This window comes from Melozone crissalis, unplaced genomic scaffold (genome assembly GCF_028551555.1).
Source record: "Melozone crissalis strain CALT ecotype California unplaced genomic scaffold, PUWL_Pcris_2 ptg000013l_1, whole genome shotgun sequence".
In the NCBI taxonomy this organism is placed as follows: domain Eukaryota; kingdom Metazoa; phylum Chordata; class Aves; order Passeriformes; family Passerellidae; genus Melozone; species Melozone crissalis.
Genome location: NW_026535791.1, coordinates 55,198,897 through 55,214,073, shown reverse-complemented (window position 1 = coordinate 55,214,073; position 15,177 = coordinate 55,198,897). Strand labels below are relative to the sequence as shown.

Sequence of the window (15,177 nt, the reverse complement as noted above, 5' to 3'; positions counted from 1 at the left end):
GTTAAGCCTTTGTCAGCCATATATTTAAACCACCTTAAAGCTGTTAACATGTGACAAGCCAATCCTACGTATGCAATTACTGCTTTAAAAACTGAAAGAAGGTTCGTGTACAGGTGCACTGTCACTTAGTTAAGGAGCTCAAAAAATAGAGTTATTCTTTCTCCTGGCACTAGTATGAATTAAAAAAACATTTTCAAAATGTGCCATTCAACCATATGGAATCAATTTTTGCAGACATATGGAGCGCCAATTAAATAAGGGTGGCTTTGCTGACACAAAAGTCCACCTGCACGTATTCAAATTTTCCAGAATTAGACCATCTAATTTAGAGCAGCCCATTTAACAGTAAGAGAGTAGAAAAGCAATGTATTTGATATGACACAACCTCTGCAACCAGCCTCCTTAAATAGCAATTGCAGCCTTACTTTTGGCCATGGTAAGGATATAATCAGATAAGATTGAATTAAGCTCCCTTAAAACACAGCTCCAATTACATCAGATCAAAGGAAAATAATTTTTCGTCTTCTCCATCACACAAGTAAATATATAATTGGGAAATTAATCAAGGTACAATTTTTCAAGTAAGATTTTACCAGAAGTCAACAGAAATTTAAAAACTCACTGTAACCATGCTTCCTAGATTTTCCTAGGTTTTTTGCACATATTTTCCCACAAGAAATGTACAGAAAGCACGCCACTTAAAGAAACAGAAGTCAACAAGCTATATACACACATCAACACCCTAAATAAAACCCTAATATAAGATAGGTATCATCCAATGATGTGGAAACTAACAAATTTTTAAGATAAGCTCTTCTAAAAACTAAGAAGTTTTTTTCCAAGGATTTGCAGTTAATTGGCCACCCTTGTTCAAATCTAGTTTGTCTGATGTTGTATAAGGTGATAACGAACAGGTTTTGTTCCACAGGACCCTAACCTCACTCATGGAATACAGCAGCTAGAAGAGAGGCTGAAACTCGACCCAGGGGCTGCATTCCACATGGTCAGGGCACAGCTCCACACACTCCCTGCTCCAGGTCACCCTGTGCTCTCCAGAGGAGCACTCTGAGGACAGAAATGCCTGTCCTGGGACAGAGCTCCCTTTGGTGCTGCCAGGTAACAACACAGCCCTGCCAAGGGCACCGTGTGATCCCAGAGACAAGAAAACTGCAGAATCAGGAGCAAAGTTACAAACTTTGCTGTTCAACCAGGTTCCTAAAGCTCATTTTTTCAGAGTATTTAGCTTTCTATAACACCTTAACTAATTTCCTAGAGAAGCTGTATCCATCTAGCTTCCTAATTAAGGTGGCACACATCTCCCCTCACTTGTGAGCTGCCTCATTCACTATCTGTCTTAGGGTTTCTACAACAAATAAAAGCAGGTTTCCAGAGACCTGTGCTTCTTTGCTGCAGTCTTCATACACATCTGTTCCACTTGGAAAGACCATAAAATTCTGAGATCACAGAATTTAAAACTGTATCACAATGCAAATGTCCAGGGGAGCTCAGTTAACATATTTTAGACAATCTTAATTCTGTGCCTTCCCAGCAGCTCTTTACTCATGGCAGCTTTCAGAGCTTGGCTTTTTTAAGACAGTAGCCATTGAAATGGAGGAGCTCCATCTCGCTCAATACAGATATTCAAGCTTCCTCAAAACTTCTCATCCCAGCCTCATTATTGCCAATCCTGTGGACATGTGCTACTGCCCTCATCTAGTCTTGTCTTTAGGCTCAGTTTCCTATTTGGGATCCCAGTCCTACCTCCCTGCCTCCTTTCAATGGCCACTTGAGCATTCTCAACCCCTTCATTATACAATATGTTGCTCCCACCCAGTAACCAGAGTCCATTAGCTTCCAGCTCTCCTGGACCAGCACTCCTTTCCATCTCTCACCTTTCTGCACCCTTCACAGATCTGTTCCTATTTCCACACCACTTTTCACCTGCCAATGCTTTTCCCACTTCTTTACTCCCCCATTTACTTCCTGTGCCTCCCTCTTGCCCTGGCAGTTTCCAAATTTCTTCTCAACAACTAACTCCATGTGTTTTCCTGGCTCCTAGGCAGTCTCTGTGATTAGCATGCCACAGCCATGGCTGCTACGCTTTGTGCAGAACTCACTCCTAATGACGGGTGCTAAAGAGATCTGTACAAGGGCTAATGAGCAGGAACACTTCATTTCAGGATCCCTGAAGAACTGGGGCAGAAGAAAAGCCCAACCAGCAGTGCAGAAATAGAATTTTAGGCATTTAAATACCTCACTACAGACACCTATATATTTAGATGTCAAGGCAGCTGTATGAAGGCTTTGTGGACTGTAGCTACTTCGGTCTTGCTGTTAGATTAACACCATTCAATCTTTTACATTTAAAAACAAATTGCTTCTACAATGAACCACAATAAAGTCACCTGGAGTCTAAATCTTGACCTAAACTCAATCTACATCTAAGTTAACAGCAAGTTATATATCTTTCTTAAAACATTTTTTTCAAAGAAAAAACAGCCCTTGATTCTGTCAAACATATTAAGTACTATGGGGGAGGGAAAAAGGGGTATTAATTAAAAACAGGGCTTTCTTGGCACTATTTACCAAGGATAAGTGTTCTTATTATTATTCTACAGAAGAAAGTAGACTGTAGCATACCTTCATCTATTTTTGCCAGAAAGTATGAGCTAAACAAAGACATCTTCCTATTTTGTCTCAAACGTCCCTGCCTTTGTTGTGTGGGTGGGTTAAGAGTTCTTAGGCTGAATTCAAGATGATTCTAGAATATTACAGAATACCAGGTTGGAAGTGACCTCTTGAATTGCCTGATCCAACCTTCCATGGCAGAAGCCCAGTCTGGGTAAGATGGCCCAGCACCCTGTCCAGACAAATCTTAGAACTGCCCAATGCTGAGGAATCCACAGCTTCCCTGGGGATATTATTCCAACAGCTGATTGTTCCCATTATGAAAATTTTCCCTCTTGTGTTCAATCAGCATCTCACCAAGACTTTTAATCATTACCCTTTCACCTTTTCCATGGGACTGCAGAATAGTTAGTTTTTAATATTTAAATAGCAAATTATCAAAAATATTTAGGTACACTACAACAACATAACCTTCCCACAACCTTTTTTGTCCAACATAAAAAATTAGGTATAGATTTAATATCATTAATGAACATAGTATTTACAGATAAATCACTCATTCCTCTGTTCAGCCACACTGAGTTAAGTACACTTTCATGTTAAAGTGGTGTCTAATTACCTTTATTTGATCCCAAATGCAACAGGGAAATAAAAATGCTCATAATACTTGGATCTTGATAAGCACTCAACATTGAAACGTATGTGTTAGGATGGTATTTTTTCTTATTTCTTCTGAAGAGGTCTCAAACAGTCACATGAATATATTTAATTCAGAGAACTGCTTGTTCTTCCACTGCTTATATTTCCTGCTGGTGTTGAGGGCAGAAAGAGATTTAGTTATCCTGACTCCCAGCCCCAGTATTGCCTGACCCAGGAAATTCACCACTGCCACCTCCCATGGAGAAAGGAGGACAGTCAATATGAATCATGCTCTGGGAACTGGGCTTCAAAACCTAACTAATGCCATGACTACAACTCACACAGAAGCCAATTATCACTTGTGATCTGAGGCATTACTCCAAAGCTGGCACTCTGAGTATCCTATTAATCAGTATAGCCAAATGGGTTTGCTAGCTAGGGTAACAGGAAATTAATAACACAGCTATTAGTAGTAGATTGATTCTGAATTAAATAAAGAACAAAAAACCCAACACATACACATCATGAAACCCCTCAAAATACAAAAAAAAAAAATCACCAGTAAACTATGATCAAAAAGTCATAGAACAACTCTAAGTACCTGTCTCCTTTTATCTTAGGAAATCTTTTCACTCTGACTTTTTTTCCCTTCCTCACAAGAGCCTGGCATCCCTTATACCATGGTGGTTATATTCTAGTTTCCATCACCAGTGACACAAAAAATACACTTAGTTCACACCCACACAGAGGTCCTTGCCAGAAAGCTCAAGGCAATAATTTACAAATGAAGGTCCAACATTTTCCCCCAAAAACCACAAATACCAAGACAAGAATCACCCCTTTCCCCACCTCATCAAAATCAGAAGTGCCTGTGCCTCCCCAAAGTCTGCAAGAAGAAGGAAAATAATGATTCTTACCATCTAAGGGTTTCCTGACATGGAAAATTTACCATTGCAATGGTGACAGAATCACACAATGAACTAGTTTAAATCTTCCATGAAAGGGTCTGGTGGGGAGGGTTTGGCAATAAAAAGGTTTTTTGCTTAACAATCTTCATCCAAAAGAATCCCAGCTCACCTCAGAACATCTCTCTTTATAGAGCAAGCAGATTTCAGCATCATCACTACAGCTGTCATAGTCTGGCTGGTGCTACTTAGCTTGGTCACACAGGTAAGTCCTAGAACATTCCAGCAAACAAATCACCTGGGATTATACTTTAAACAGCCTACAGCCAATATAGTTAACATTTCTTTGATCCTTGAGCTTCACACTTCAGAGAGCTGAGGGAGAGAGGAGGTGTTGATACTTTCAGGAACCACTAATTACAGGAATTCATAGTGAAGGGCATTGCTAGAAAGTAACAGAGATGTTTAAATATAAACAGTGCAGTTGCTGTCACACAATTGTCCACGGAAGGTTTCAGTGCATTCTTCCACCCACACTGATGATCTGTATCGTGTTGAACAGAAAGAATTTTTCCATGGTATAAGTCCCTTCAATTAAAACACAATCTCTAGCACATTTTTTGTATTTGACCTCAAAGTAAATTATAAGTCAGATCCATTTTAACAATTTAATGTAAATATTATGGCCAGAATTTTTGAAAGATTTGCTATTACATTTAGTCAGACAAGCAGAAGTACAGTCTTCTGAACTCAGTTCATTTTTGAAAGAGAATTCATCCTGAACGGGAGCTACTGCTTTTTTATGGTACAAAATAAAAGTGACATTCAACTGGCCTCAATTATAACATTAATGATCTACTCAAAGTTATTTGTCTCCTTTTGAAATATGTGCAAAACCACATGGCAAGTTACTAGTAGAAGCAGGAACAATATCCTACTTTACTAGTTCTCTTCCTTGAGAGTACACCACTGCCTAACAAGGTATTTTACAAACACCCAGGCTTACATTATAACCATTCCCTAAGATATTTTTTTTTAATTACCATAATCACATAAAGCATAGAGTCTTTTCACAGCCAACTGAATATTTGGTGGTGGACTGAGCCTATCCACACCAGGAAGTTATATCTTACTTTTTTATCTGGCCCTCCAGTTAGACACTGAAAAGAAACCTTCTCTTTAAATCCTGTCTGGAATAAAATCTAGATATCTGTAGCCCATCCTTTATCAGCCACTTTTTCATTTACTAATTTAAGAACAACACTTCCTCCTGTTGCACACTTACCAGGAAGCAGCTATGCCATGAATATGTTATAAATACTATGCCCCTCTCAGACTGCAGCTTTCTGAAAAAAACAAGACAACCTAATGGAAGCAGTTATTTTTCTTTGCTTCCTGCCCACATTCTGGTTACCTAATACCAAATTTAGAGCTTTTGAAAGAATTTCACATCTCATTTTGCTTCTGTGGTTCCCTCCCTGAATCTGAGGTCATTGATGACATGCTGACTTCCCTGCAAGTCTACTTTCTCACAGAAGGGCCAAAAATGCAAAAGCAGAGTGATAACCAAACTGCAAGACATCACTGAGAACGGTTCTTCTGGGCTACAGGAGGTGACAAATGACTGAGAAACTTCTCTGCACCACACAGTACAGTCTGAGTAGCAGAAAGAATGCTACAGCTGCACTGGACCATCAACCCAGCATTGCCCTGTGCCTCAGCACAGCTCAGAGACATGGGATGACCCTTTTGGGATGAACATGCAACTGCAGGCAAGCACACGATGAATGCTCAGTTCTGCAGTTCCCATTGTCTATCTAAACCCCAATATTGCTTCTCAATACCCTACAAAAGGCAAAGCAGCCATAGGAAAGACTACAATTGTACTAGAGCTTTACAACTTGCTATTTTCTCTGTCTTTGCAATGGGTGCTTGTTTTTAGTAATTGCTAAGTAGCAACTTCTCCTAAATGATCATGGTAAGTGAACTGTGTTTAATACAACAAAAAAAGAACAAAATATCCATTGCATGTTCCCTTTCCTGAGGGGATCCATTCATTCCTGACCCCAGATCTAGTAATTGGTTCCATGATGAATGTTAGAAGGTGGGGACTAGAAGAGGACAAGTAAAATATGTTGTTATTAAAAGGTTTGGAAGAAGAACAGAAAAAGCATACTTCTCTTATCCACTGGCAACCACTGGAAAGACTGAAGCATGTTGTTAATGCCAAATAAATATAATCAAAACAAGCAGTTTCAGTCTCCCTTCAGACCTCTAGGAGACCTCAATACTTCAAATCAAAAGACTCATCTCATAACTTAACTTTCTACTGTCATTCCAGAACAAATCTCCTGTGCAGCTTATTAAACTGTCCTTGCACCTGCTCCAATCCAAGTCCATCTTTCTGCTCACTGCAAAGGACCATTGGACACAACATTACAAATGAGGTCTCAAGAAAGCTTTAGGAAATGCTGTTAGCATTTCTTTCCCTCTACAAAAGTATCATGTCTAATGCACTGCAGAAGCACATTAGACTCACAGCAGCACCATACCGGTGGCTTTGAGCCATGTTAGTGGCATTATCACAGCACTGTACCTAATTCAGACTGCTACAACCATTAAATCATCTACACAACCTCCTATGATCTCAACAGATGTTCTTCTCAGTTTAGATATTTGCATATTGAGATAAAGATAAGTGTGACCTGTCTCAGACAAGGCACTGAGGGCTTGCAGAGCTGAATTAGCAACTGAGACTTTCAGATTCTTAACCCTAAATATACACCTCTGAACTGCAGCAGCAAGCAGAACTATACAGTGCACAGTAACAAGCACTCTTGATACTGCACAGCAAATGGCTGTGCTTGCACTCAAAAATAATTTCTAAATGGATGGTTCTACATGGCCACTTGTCTGCCACACCAGCCTGCTGAGAAGCCACACAGAAAGCCAAACCTCCACCTGCTTTGTCTTTATGTCCTCAGCCAGCACTGAAAGTGCCTTTTTGTGGCAATTGAATTCAGACAAGTCACGAGGTGCTAGGCCACCTCCTCTCACACATACTTGCTCTCAGCTGCCAGAGCCAAAGCTGCCCAGTGATAACCACTTCTACAGAAGCTCTCACCAACACTGATATATTCTCCTGAAAAATCTATACAGGATTCTGAATTTATAATTTGAATGTTCTTTTTGTTCAAAAGTTTAGATCATACTGGAAGTGTCAGTCTCCTGGTTTCACAAGAAAAAGGCATAGAAAACCTAAAAATGCAGGAGCACAAGTCAAAGAATCATGATGGACAAAGGGACTAACTGGTTGGTAGCAAACAGCTTTGTGGTGCCTACACAAGTCAGTAGGTTTTAGCTACTCACATCATAGGGTTAGTTTCACTATTACAATCAAATACTCCCAAAAATCCTATCTTTGTGGAAAGTTTGCCCAAAACATGAACATTACTAGAACTAGACAAAACAAGAACAACTTTCCCTTAATGCTCAGGATCTCTTATTTGCCAAGAAATGCCATGAATGTTTTGCAGTCACATTCCAAAAAGTATTTTTTTTCTACCAAGCAACTAGCAGAGCCAGAACTGTCCTGTGAGCTAAGGACATGGGAGCTTTTTTCTATAAATAAAGCAAGCATTCTAGTCAAGCAGAACACTACTTTCTCAGAAAATAAATATCTTAGCTACACTCAAACTTGGTTTCTCTTTTTCACTCATTATCACATATATACCTTAACCATTTCCTGTTTAGATCCAGCTTCACAGGGTAACCCACTGCTGGTACTGGAAACAGCTCAGAAACTGCTAAGGCACACAGGATCACTTCTGCTAATAGCCCATGGTGTAGAATTCAATGCTTATAAAATTAAATACTGCAGCTGTACACTACACCTCAGAGAAATTGTAGACAACTCTCTACATTGCTTCCACGGATGAAATATGTACCTTCTAGATATTTATGTTTTCAGAGCATTTTCATGCATTGCTGAAGGAAGGTATGGACCAGAAGCCACTGAATTGGCATGACCCAGCACATTCCTGCTGGCCAGCTGAGCTGAGTCAGCTACAGGAAGAGGCAGATTCCCTTCACAGCTACCTCACTGCCCAGCAGCAGTGAGGGGGAAACCTGTCCATGCTGGCCGGGGTTTCATTTCACAACAGAAATTATGCAAATCCCTCCTACACTCAGTTCTCCCAAGGCTGATCACGACCATCTCATACAAAACTGCAGCACCACTCAGCATTCCATTAAACTGCACTAGTGTAATTTGTCCCAGCTTGCAAAATGGTTTTCTGTCCTCTGTGCTCATTAGCAGGATCTGAATGTATCAGTTTAGCCCTTTGGTCTCTGATAATGGAAAAGGTTATGCTTCCCTGAAATTGCAGATAAATATCAGGCACAATTCTGGTGAGGTTCCTGGTCTATGACACCTGGAATGTAATATACACATACTTTTGACTGGAGTGCATGCTTAACTCGTACTGACAAAAAGTAAGGAATCTGCAAATCAGGACAACTATTTCCTGGTGTTTGCAGTTGAGATCTATGTACATTATATTTATATATCAAAATTTCAGTGTCCATACAGATACTACTAATACTAACTATCCATACTAACAGACACTAAGATAGATACATCCTACTATCCATACTAACAGACACTACTTTTAACTTCTAATATGGAATAGCCATGCAGAAAACTAGCAGCATATCCAGAAGAATTCAAAATTTACTTCTATCTGAACACAAATTACCTCTTATAAAGTCCCATCAGTAAAATCCACTTACATTCCTAATTGGAAAATACATTTGTCAAGATACATTTGCAAATAAAGCATACAGGTTGCATGTATAAAACAGATACTGAGATTTTTGTACGTTTATGTACAAAAAAGAAGCAGCACAGTTTGCAAGCAAAAATGAGCAGGCAGTGTTTCAAACTGACAATGTGATATGGTGTATCAGGAAGGACAAGAATCACAGTGATTTACAGTAAATTACCCTTACTGGCCAGGGATAATACACAGTTATGAGACTAAATTAAGGAAGTTTGCACTGCTGCCTTATGGTGCTTGATCTTTCAATTAATGTCTCAAGAATACTGAATTATCTATATCTGAGCAGTGTTTTTGATGTTAGCATGAAAGAAAGGGCTTTTTCAGTCTCAAGAATACTGAATTATCTATATCTGAGCAGTGTTTGATGTTAGCATGAAAGAAAGAGTTTTTTCAAACCACAACACACTTGGACAAATTCTCATCAATACTTCCATTTCTAGTCACTAGGTCCCACTCACTCCTTCTGACTAACCTTGCAACTTTACTTTTTAATCTTTATATCCAAATTGACAAAAAAAAAAAAAAAAAAGCGTAAGCCCAACACAGAGCCTATGCCTATATTAGCAACCCTAATGCCCTTCAAATCCAGGGAATCTAAACCTCCTAAACATATGTTTATCTACAGCACACTCCTTTCTAACACTGAAGAGTATCTTGTGATTAATGCAGTTTTAAATTTAGTGTGCATATACATGTATGATGTGAAAGTACAGATCCAACACAAGATAATGTCTCAGCATATGCAGATGTCAGGTGGGATAATAACCTGCAAACCAGAAACAATATGGCCATAAAAAGGAAGAGAGAAACTACAAGAGGAGCACTCAAAACTTCTATGAGTAGTGTTTTACCAGGTTTGCTAAGGGCATGACTTCAGTAATGATTTTGGCTTGAGTTTCCTAACTTTGATAAATTTACAGTAAACTTTAATTTATTCAGAAGATCAAAAGCAAAACACACAAGACCAAAATTACTTCCTTCAGTTTACTCTCTTGAATTTTGCATCAAAGCAGCAGCACAGCAATTAAAATTTCCTAATACTACTCATTCCACAAAGACCCACTGAAGTTCTCCACAGAAAGTAACCAGCTGGCCACTCAGACACAGTGCAGTGGACTATCAACTACATCTCCCATCATTTTTAGGACTTTTATGACATCCTAGTGGGATTATTCAGTGTTATCAAGTAAATTCATCACAGAATGGGTATGGTTGGGACATCTCATCCAACAGGATTGCGTCCAGATGGTTCTTGAATGTCTCCCATGAGGGAGACTCCACAACCTCTCTGGGTAACCTGTTCCAGTGTGTGGTCACTCACACAGTAAATAAGTTCTTCCTCACATTCAGGTGGAACTTCCTGTGCTTCAGTTTCTGCCCATTGCCTCTTGTCCTACTGCCTGGCACCACCAAGCACAGCCTGGCTCTGGCCTTGACACCTCCCTGCAGATACTGACAGACATTGTTTGGGACCCCTGTCAATTGTCTCTCCTCAAGGCTGAACCTCTCAGCCTTGCTCTCCTCTCTCAGCCTTTCCTCATAAGAGGCTCCTGTCCCTTAATTATCTTTGTTGCCCTCCATTAAGCCAGTTCTGGGAGCTCCGTATCCCTCCTTCCTCGGGATCCCAGAGCTGGACACAGCACTCAGATGTGGCCTCACCAGGGCTGAGCAGAGGGCAGGATCCCCTCCCTGCTGGCAATGCTCTCCCTAATGCCCCCCAGGCTCCCACTGGCCTCCCTGGCCCCCAGGACCCACTGCTGGCTCATGGACAGATGGTTGTGCACCAGCACCCCCAGGTCCTGCTCCACAGAGCTGCTTTCCAGCAGGTCACTCCAGTCTGTGCTGGCACAGAGGGTTGTTCTTCCCCAGTGCAGGACCTGTCTTTGCTGAATTCCAGGCAGTTCTTCCCTGCCCATCTCTGCACCCTGTCGAGGTCCTTCTGAAGGGCTGCACAGCACCCTGGTGTATCAGCCACTCCTCACAGCTCTGTGTCCCCAGTGAACCTGCTGAGGAGGCATCTCCCCTCATCCAAGCCACTGATGAACAAGTTAAACAACGCTGAACCTTGTGGGACTCCATTATTTACAGCGAGGCACCGGTGGTTCCAGGCTGTCACAGGTGACACTTGGCAAGGCTGCCCACAGGCAGAGTTTGAAACCAAATCCTGCTGAACCTCGACACCAGGCAGGCTCAGCCTCTAGGAACACAAAACAGCTGAGTATGAGGAAACACACTCAAAGTACAGGGGATTCTCCACAGAACAGAGCACCCCATATTTAGCACATGAAGTTGGTTGTTGAGATACAAAGTTACAGCTTTGTTGAAAGATCTGTAGAAATATTTTCCTTATATAGAAACTGAGTAACTCCTAATACGAATTGGCTGGACCTAAACACCTGATACAATTGCTGAGCCAAATGGTGTCGAGTCATTAAAAGCAAAAAGTATCAGTGTGGAAGAAAAAACATTATTGTGATACAATTTTATATTACTCCTACAGGACCTACTGATGAAGAAATTATTTTTTTAAAAAAGGGAATATTAATCTATTTATATTTTATTCAAGAGACTCTAATAGTGTATATCAGAATAAACTGCCTCGTCAAAGCCTATGAAAATTGCTCTGGATACAAGAAGAAGAGTATTCTGCATAGCAAGACCTCTGAGAAAGGCTTTTAAAAGAAACACTTTGGAGAATTCGTATTTTCTCTGATAAGACACTTGGGTGTGCTTTCATTGAAGTAATTCTTTATATAAAGGTAAAAAATATTTTAAAGCTGACAATTGTCAGATACCTTCACACTTCTAAGAGCCAATGATTGCACTCAAGGATTTCTTACTATACAGGGAAGCACTGTTCACCTCAGCAATCTCCGTGTCAGTAAAAATCCTCATCTGAGAGAATTTCTTGCATGCTTTGCTGTTTGCAGGATTAGATTTTTGATTTGCATCCACCTGACATATGAGTCAAATATCTCTTTAAAAAAAGAAAAAAAAGGCCAGAAAAGATTGTGTTATCTACTTAGAGCAACAGGAAAATGATGCAAGATACTGATATTTACTTAAAGACCTCTACACCTTCCTGATGATCAAGCATGCTAAATAAATTTTACATTCCAATTATCCTAAATATCAATATAACAATAAAACAACCCATGCTATCTGAAAGAGCTATGACTCCCTGCAATACCAGTAAAACATTTCTTACAGGTAATATGTTCACTGAAAATGTTGGTAAATAACTGGAGATACCCCCAGGGAGCATTAAAAAGGAGAGCCTTCCAATTTCCCTGAAACATGACCTGTACCAGTGACCAGCAGCAGACACTGCTCTGAGTCAATTCCACCCATCCAATATTAAGTCAAGGTTAGTCCATGGCAGTACCAAAAGGGACTAAGAAAATGAGTCAGTGTATTGTTTTGGGGTACACCCTGCTGAGATGGGGAAAGGCAAATATTGGAGAGCAGAAAGACTCCACTCTGAATTACAGCATGAATACAAGATACCCATGCATTTCAATGTACCCAGAACACTGGAATTTTTCAAGGGAAAATTCCTTTAAAAATACTTATTGAATCACCAATGACATGATGTTTTTTTCCATTTAAATTACTTCTGTCAAAACTTTTTAATATTTTAGAACAATATTTTTAATATCTTTTCTCCAGCTTTGGATGCTCATCTTTTAAATTCCCTCCTTGAAAGACAAAGGAAGAAAGGAAAGTGTTTAGAAAAAAGGTAAGACAGAAATTAAATCAGGGGTCTAAGTAGTCTATCCTGTTAAGTTCAAGGAAATTAAGTATTTTTTCTATCTTCAGCCATTTTATTCTTTGCAGCAAGTCTTTTTGCATGTTGTCAAAACAGCCCTTATCAAAATATTTGCAATTTAACAGTCACATTGACCCTATGCAGTTTGAAGGAAAGAAGAGGTGAGTTGACTCCTGTGCAACACAAAAGTCCAGACTGTAACTATGCCTGCAAAAGTCAAACAGAAGACAGAGAAGTATAACCAGTTTTGAAATAACAAGGTGATCTTCATCTTAAAGAAGGTGCTTGCATTGTGGTTAAGATCTTACTGGGCAAAGAGAAATGGAGAATTTCCCATGATTTCTTATGCTATGCTTTCCACACATTTTTGTCAGTATTGTATAAAGTCTTTGTTAAATCCCTCCCCAGAGCTGCTGCATAACTCCAGTGACTTCAGGTCTCACTGTGGCCACCAGTGGAGATGAACTCTCTTGCAATGAGTCACAGTTTATCCTCTGACCTACTCTGACAGCAGGTGGCTGAGCCCTGCAAAACACTGAATCAATTGCCATTCATTTCCTAGCAGCTCTTCAGAACAGAAGTAGAGCCCAGGAAAATATCCACAGAGAAAATGCAGATTCAGTCACAATGGTCATGAACTAAGAACCAAAATTTTTCTGAGAAAGGCAACCTCACAGAAAAAGAAGTGCTACTGTTAACATTATACATGAAATGAGCACTGCTTTACATATTTCAGTGACACTGCTGATCAAGACAAGGTATGTGTTTATACAGAACCAGTTTAATCCCAAATGGAAAGGGAAACAAGAGATACTTGTAAACATCATTGACACTACAGGCTGTAACATAATTACAGACTTCATAAAAGCCATAGTGATTCTGACCAAAAGAGCTTTTGTTTTCAGATCAGGCCAAGTTAAGAGAATACCTTTGCCTCACAACAACATAAATATAGCATGTGCATTCCTGTATTTAGCCATCTTATGCAACAGAGGTTAAAAGAAGCAGGTAAATATTGTCTGTAAATGATTTTCTTGCCCTTGGCATAAAAATAAACCAAAAGAAGCCATAGTGGACAAGGGCAGGAAATGAGTTTTCCTCTTTCCATCACTTAATCCTTTTCTTTCTTTTCCTAGTACAAACCTTGACAAAGCCAGTATAATACTACCCCATCACTCTGAGTGCAGGCCCTCAATTATTTTGGTAATGAAGTATATGCCAAGGGTTCAGGGATCTTGGAAACTGAAACACACACATGAGGTTTATCAACCTATCTTCTCTAATTAGCAACTACCAGTGGACCAACAGCACACAATCTGAGAAGAGTGAGAGTCTACAGAATATACCCACGATCCCCTGAAGTGAATGAGGGATACAGAAATGGCCAGTCCTTCAGGGCTGAAATGAAATATGACCTCACAATGAGTTCAAATAACATATAATGGACATATTTTTCAGGCAAATAGGCAGCTAGAAACTATTCTACCTGCAAGATGACCCTGGCTAAAGCCCAGGAACACTCACCTTTAACAAGCTGACAAGGCAGCCTTCTCCTACTCTGGCATTCTCCAGGAGCAGAGATGAACGTTTGTGGAAACCAGAGCAGAGAGCCCCCATGGCACCAATCTTTCACTGTATGGCCCTGCCTAAGAAACACATCCTATGTCTATAAACTAAAGCAAACCTTAGGCCACCATGACTTACAATTACTACAGACACTGCACAGGAGGTGTTTGCTGCCTGGAGTCCTGACCATCCACATGGTGCATCTGCTGCTCCAGCCAGGTACACCTCAGAGACAATGCCTTGCATCAATCACACTCGTCTTAAAATACCTGAAAGAATAATGCTTATCATGAACTACAACTAATTTGAAAAATTAGAAAAATAATTCAAATGGCCAAAGTTTACATTACAAAATAAAGGTAATAAAACCACATTTCTTTTTAGAAAGCCAACAAGTGAAGAAGTAGCATGTCTGCCAGTTTTAATTTTCAGTTTCACTACGTGACACTGGGAAGTCCTGATTTGGTTATAAAAATGCTGCTGTCAGATCTGGGTTTGGTAACTGATGGAAGCTTGCTTCTGAACAGACAGCAACCTATATTAGATCCCCCAGTGGATGAAAAATAATTGTTTGTTTGTTTGCTTGCTTCTTTGTACTTCGCCAGCTTTCCATTTGCTAGTGCTGGCCCAGCAGGGGAATGTTTTATTCTGGGGTGACATTCTGGTTCCAGCCTCACAAGTAGCTCCCCTTTGGACCAGTAACCCAGAGGAGGGACTGCAGCAGCTCAGCAGCAAGTGCTGTGCCCAGGTGTGCCAGAAACCAGGACCTCCCTGCAGCTGCACAAGGAGAGGCTACATTAAGTATTCCCCCATTTCTGTAAGCATGCAG

The 15,177-nt window shown here is 40.2% G+C and overlaps 1 protein-coding gene across 3 annotated transcripts in view; it reads right to left on the bottom strand.

Moving 5' to 3' along the window:
* Positions 1-15,177, bottom strand: part of TBL1X (transducin beta like 1 X-linked) — a 244,390-nt gene that overhangs the window by 142,851 nt on the left and 86,362 nt on the right. The window lies entirely within an intron of this gene.